This window comes from Chrysochloris asiatica, unplaced genomic scaffold (assembly GCF_000296735.1).
Source record: "Chrysochloris asiatica unplaced genomic scaffold, ChrAsi1.0 scaffold00328, whole genome shotgun sequence".
NCBI lineage: Eukaryota > Metazoa > Chordata > Mammalia > Afrosoricida > Chrysochloridae > Chrysochloris > Chrysochloris asiatica.
Genome location: NW_006408846.1, coordinates 2,171,605 through 2,177,948, shown reverse-complemented (window position 1 = coordinate 2,177,948; position 6,344 = coordinate 2,171,605). Strand labels below are relative to the sequence as shown.

The 6,344-nt window shown below is 45.6% G+C and overlaps 1 pseudogene; it reads right to left on the bottom strand.

Annotated features, from left to right (window-relative positions):
• Positions 1–486: 486 nt before the first annotated feature.
• Positions 487–2,280, bottom strand: LOC102817233 (annotated as a pseudogene).
• Between the last annotated feature and the right edge of the window lie 4,064 nt (positions 2,281–6,344).

Below are 6,344 nucleotides of genomic sequence, written 5' to 3'. Positions count from 1 at the left end.
AAAAAAAATGGAGTAAAGGCAGTGATATCAACATGCAGTACTGTGCAAATAGGTCGTCCATTGGAATCCTTAAATTCTGGGCAAAGACTTGGTCTGCAGCTTAGGTGTACATGCTCCGTCAGTGTCCCAGTGTCCAACACTGACAGGACTGCAGTTCAAGCCTGCTGCTAGAAGTGAATCAGTTTAACAAATTTACAACACTGATGTTGACTGTTAAAGAGAGGAAAATCCCAAGTACCAAGCAAGTCCATCCAATGCACAGAGTACAAATTCCTTTTTTCAACACAAACTAGAAAAATCAAAAATACTCCCAAATGGTATTCTTGATGGCACTAAGAGTTAACACATTTCAGAGTTGTCAAAATGTAGTGAAAAATCCTCCAGACTGTACAACAAATGGCGAACGATTTCACTGTTAACTTTTAACGGGGTTTTTTTGTTTTGTTTTTTCCAAACTTCATTCTTGGGGTTAGCCTGCCCAGACCTTCACTCCATGTCCTCGTATACTGGTTCATCTTCATAATCTCTGTCGTGGTCAAAATCTGGACTGTGGTTGGCTGTGGTCACTAAGGATAGAGACCCTTCCGCTTCCTCTGGATCCAAGGGCTCTTCTTTGACATGTACAGGATGCATGGCTTGCACAGGGGACCGGCCTGGAATACTGTCACTCTCGTTGCTTTTGGTATGTTCCATGACGCCATTCAGTTCTTCCCGTATGGCGTTGGCTAGGTTGCCCAGAGTGGGATTTCCCATGGAAGCGGTAGTGTATAGAGGTATACTGTTCTCAGCCATAGAAGCCTGTAAAGCGGCATTTAGCGGTGTGCAGTAGGCGTGGCTGCTTTGCATGTTTTTAATAAGGGAAGGGTTATGTGTTACAAGCTCGTCAAAGTTTTCATCCGGGCAGTATTTGCGAGGACGGCCTCGTTGAATATGGCGGCCACGTTTAAAGTCTTCATCATCAACTGTCCAAAAGGACCCAAACTCATCCTCTACTCTGATAAAGCACTTATGCAGTGAGAGGTTAGTGCGAATGGCACCCTTCACGTGGCAGCATTGCGCCGGAAGTAAGCAAACATTCGTGTGAACCAGTTATAAATTTCATTTAGTGCTAGCTGCTTTTCTGGAGATTCCAGAATGGCCTGCCTAATTAAAGATGCATATGTAAATGGTGGTCTAACTTCTGCGTTCTTATAAAACTCTTGGTTCTGCGCAATATCTGAAGAAATGGGCACATTGTATTTGTCCGAGTACCGCGTGCGGATGGATCCCACCGTGTGCATGCTGGTGGTGGTGATGACAGAGGAGCCTTGGGTGACAGGAGTGATGGGGGTCGTGGGGGTCGTTGGAGTATGAGGTAAGCTCTGTGAAGAAGCCTCCGATGTGGACTTTGAGAGCGTGACACTTGACACCAGGTTCAGAGGCTGAGGGGCAGCTTTGGGTTCTGTTGACTTCACATGCAGATAGGTCATCATAGCTTGCAGGCGCTCTTTGTCTTTTGCAAGCTGTAGCTCTAACTGCTGTACAACCTGCATTTGAACTCTACACTGGGCTGTACGTCTGTCGTCCAGCGCATGCTCATTGTTGAGATGTTTTAGAAATGATGGGAAATCTTCGCACACTGCTTCACAGCCTGGCCACTTGCACACACCATGCCCATAGAGAGGATGGCTGTGGGGAGGCTCCTCTATGGGACAAGCTTTCTCTTTTGGGAGTGTGGACCGGGAGCTGTCCATCTGTAGAGGCATGTGGGTTCATGAATAAGGAGGTCTTTGACGGTACAGAGGAAGAGACACATGTCGTGGTCAGATCCAAGCTGCTGTCATTGTTGCCTGTGGTTTCTTCCGCAGTATGAGCATTTGTCACTTCTTTCCAGAGCTGCTGCAGGTCTGTTGGAATCATGTCTTGAGCAAGAGGTTGGAGGGGAAGGGCAGGCTGCCCAGGCTGAATGGTTAGAAGGCCTTGGCGCTCCAGAGTCAGGAGGTGTTGATGCTGTAACTGCTGCATCTGTAAAAGCTGCTGTTGAAACACCAACTGCTGGGTAGCCACCTGCTGTTGCTCTTTAGGCTGTTTTCCAGCATGTTGTTGTTGTAAAAGTTGAAGTTGCAACTGTTCTTGTTGTTTTTTATAAAACTCTTGAAGCTGCTGCTGTTGTAGCGTGAGGGCCTGCTGCTGCTGGAGGAGTACCTGGAGCTGCTGAGGGCTCAGGACTTGTTGCTGGAGGATCTGCTGCATTTGCTGGGGAGTGATGACTTGAGGTGTCATCATAGCCACTGACACGGGAACCTGACACACTCCATGTAGCCGCCAGGCACGCGGAGCCAGCTCAGGGCGCCCGCGCTGGGCGAGCGTGGGGTCCGGCGGCCTCGGCGTGCAGGCGGACTGCAAGCGCACAGGGGCGGCTCCGGCTCACTGGCTGACAAGACGCCTCGCCGCGCCCACCCGCCCCGCCTAGAGAATAACTTTTTACTAAAGGATTTCTCAAAGGCCAATCAAAATTTGGGGAAACTCTGATAACTGTCATATGAGGACTCAATTTGGTGTCACTTAGAACAATCTTTTTTCCAATATCCTGATTAGTTACAAATGAGGCACTAGCCTCTAAACCATTGCTTTCATGGTGTCCTAATTTTTTTATTTTTAGATACATAGGGTACATTAGTTGCCCAGGATCTCTATTATTGTCATCGGAGGGTTTTTTCATTTTACTAAAAAATTCTCTCAAAATGTTTAGCCATTGTCACAAATTCAAGCAATCCTGTATTTTCACATCCTACCTTTTGTCTTTTGATTAGCCCACCAATTTGGAAAGACAGTCCATTTGCAAATAATGCAGCCAAACCAGGCTTGGTAGTCTCATGTTTGAATCTGAATCCAGAAAGTCTAAGAAAAAGGGCCTTAAAATGCACAACTGATTCATTCTTTCTTAATTTGCCTGTATGTTTGACCAATCTGTCCTGGCAGAGAACATCCTAGTGTTTAAGTCTAGTATAGTCGGGTAAACAAAAATTGAGGGGGACGCTAAAGGAACAGATTCTAGGTTGAGCTTTCAGAAGTGAATTCTACCAAACACTCATGCTTCTGCCATCATCTTGAGGTCACCTTCCAAATTGGGATGTTACCATCTCACAGGCTACAGAACCATGCTGTCTCTGCCATTAGGCACACCAGTAAAATAAACCATCATTAGCACTGCCTCTTTCCTCATGGAATGTTGCTGTTAAGTGCTGTGGATTCAGTTCTGACTTCTGTGTAGGGTTTCTGAGGTTTGGCTGGTGAGTTTGAACAATTGACTTTGTGGTTAGCCATACAGTGCTTACCCCACAGTGCCGTATACTTTGTTTTAAATTCAAGTCTCATGTAAGTGTATGTAATTGCTGGAGCCAAAGCCACATTCAACCTTTAGCTTTAGGAGAGTCTAGGATATGTAGATGTCAGCTGTCTGCCCTCTTCTTTGGAATTAATGTTGAGAAAATTAAATCACAGTATCTCAACATGTTTAAAGTTAAAGTCGAGTCATCATTTTCCCTGCACAATCCACCCCCACCCTAGGCTGGGAATGTGGTGTCACAACTTTATTCAGTAATCCAATTAAAGTATGTGAGTCATCCTCAGTTTCTTCAATTTTTTCTTTTCCTCATTGTGAGTCCCAACACACACAGATCCCTCTATTGTTACTATATTTGCTGATCTTACCTCCTAACACAACACAAACCCACTACAGTCTAGTCAATTCTGACTCTTAGTAACCCTATCAGACAGAATAGAACTGCCCCATGTGGTTTCCAAAGCTATAAATCTTTACAGAAGCAGACTGCTTCATCTTTCTTGCTGGGAGTGACTGGTGGGTTTGAACCACCAACCTTTTAGTTAGCAACTAAGCTCTTTAGCCAGTGTGCTACCAAGGATCCTCCTACCTTCTTGTTTCTGTTAAGTGCCCTCAAGTCAAGGTTTCCTAGGAGCAGCTTAGTCTTTCAAATCCATCCATTCTCTCCATTTCTTCCATCACAACTTTATAGTTCAGTCCAGTTGTAACTCTAGTCTCCCAGCTCTGGTCTGGTGTCGTGTCCCCCGCCCCCCTTCATAATACAAAGCATCCAGGGTAATGTTTCTTAGATGCTGAGGTCAGCATGATGATACAACCTTGATCGCTGAAAGTGAAGAGGACTTGAAACATTTACGTATGAAGATCAAAGAGCACAGCCTTCGATATGGATTACATCTCAATGTCAAGAAAACAAAAATCCTCATCACTGGACCAATAAACAACATTCTTATCAATGGAGAAAAGATTGAAGTTGTCAAGGACTTCATTCTTCTTGGATCAACTATCAACACTCGCGGAAGCAGCAGTCAAGAGATCAGACGATGTATTGCATTAGGCAAATCTGCTGCACAGGAACTTTTTAAAGTATTGAAGAGCAGAGATGTCAGCGTGAGGACTAAGGTGCACCTGACCCAGGCCATTGTGTTTTCAATAGCCTCATATGGATGCAAAAGCTGGACAGTGAATAAGGAAGATCATAGAAGAATTGATGCCTTTGAGTTGTGGTGTTGGAGGAGAATACTGAAAGTGCCATGGACTGCCAAAAGAACCAATAGATCTGTTTTGGAAGAAGTGCAGCCAGAGTGCTCCTTGGAGGCCAGGATGGCTAAGCTTTGTCTCTCATACTTTGGACATATTGTCTGGAGGAAACAATCGTTGGAGAAGGATGTCATGCTGGGTAAGGTGGAGGGTCAGAGAAAAAGAGGAAGACCTCTAACAAGATGGATTGGCCAGGTGGCATCATTGATGGACTCAAGTGTGGCAGCGGTAGTAAGGTTGGCCCAGGATCGGACATTGTTTCGTTCTGCTGTGCATGGGGTCTCTATGAGTCAGTTCTGACTCGATGGCACCTGACAACAACAACAACAAGGTCAGCAGTTCAAATCCACTCACTGCTCCTTGGAAACCCTATACAGGGTCGCTATAAGTCGGAACCAACTTGACAGCAATTAACAACAACAATCTGAGAAAATCACTTTGGTTTAAAACCCATCAGCTGCTCCTCAGAAGCCCTATACAGGGTCACTAAATTCAATGGCACTTAACAACAACAGCAACAGGTTTTAATCCCTTTAAATACTTCTCACTAGCCTTGGAATAGGGATGTTGTTGTTGTTGTTAAGTGCTGTTGAGAGTCGGTTCCAACCCATAGCGACCCTGTAAGGGTTTCCAAGGAGCAGCTGGTGAGTTTGAATCACCAAACTTGGGATTCAAATGGAGTGCTTACCTTTCAGTGCCACACCGGGACTCCTTCACATGGTATATTTTAATCAGTCATTGCCATTACTCCAACCCACACACCCTGACAGTTTTTGACCTTGCTTCCAGTGATACCATTCTGTGAAGGTCCTATGAAAATTCCAAGCTATCTTTTGCTTCTAAACATGCAGTTTAAGGAACACTTTCACTGCAATCCTTACTTTCGCTTGGCTAATTTCTATTTGTCCTCTATAATTTAGGTTGGATAATGTCCCCTTTGGATTGTTTTCCTGAGTGCTTCCCCTCCACCCATTACAATGTGGATTCTGTGAACAAATGTGGGCATCATAGTATACCCGACACCATACACAGGGGCTCACACATCCTGTGCATGCAAAAGATGTGTTGAATTATCAACAACAAAAAGGAATCTTTGGTTTCCTGAGTACGGAGGCAAGAGGCTGTGTTTCTTAAATCTGAACACTAGAGGGCAGCAAATAACTACTCCAGACCAATACGGGCAGTTACTGAGTTACAAAGAGTCCAGTTTACAAATGGCCCTTAGTTATAATAGTTAGAAACAATCCCCCATGAAGCCTTCTCTCTCCATCAGTTCTCCAGATCTACCTACACTGGGAAGAAATGATGCCTTGCTGCTTGGCTAATCACATCTCCAGGCACTCAATGGCCAAGCCTTCCACAATTGCTTCCTCCTCGTCCCGTTCCTCCCACACCCCTTCCTGTTCTTTGCTGTTTCCTCCTCCACACTGGGAGAAGTTTTCTCCATTTGAACCATTTTTCCAGTACCCCCAGGAACAAACTCCCAACTTAACCACCACCTAAGCCTCCCACTGCCATCCTCCCCATGCCTCTGGCCTGGTAATGTTTATTTCTCCTGCTTCCAGCCCTTCCTTCACACCTCACCTCTGGTCCCTACCTGTGACTTTCCCCAGGTGGACTTCTGTTGCTACCATCAGCCTGCTCCTTGCCTAACCATGCTTAACTGAGGACTGGGAACTCCCTGGCCCCACGCATTGTTTGGCTGCATCTGCTGTCACCAACACCCTAGTGCCTGCTGCTAGCCCTTGGCGCCATCCATTGG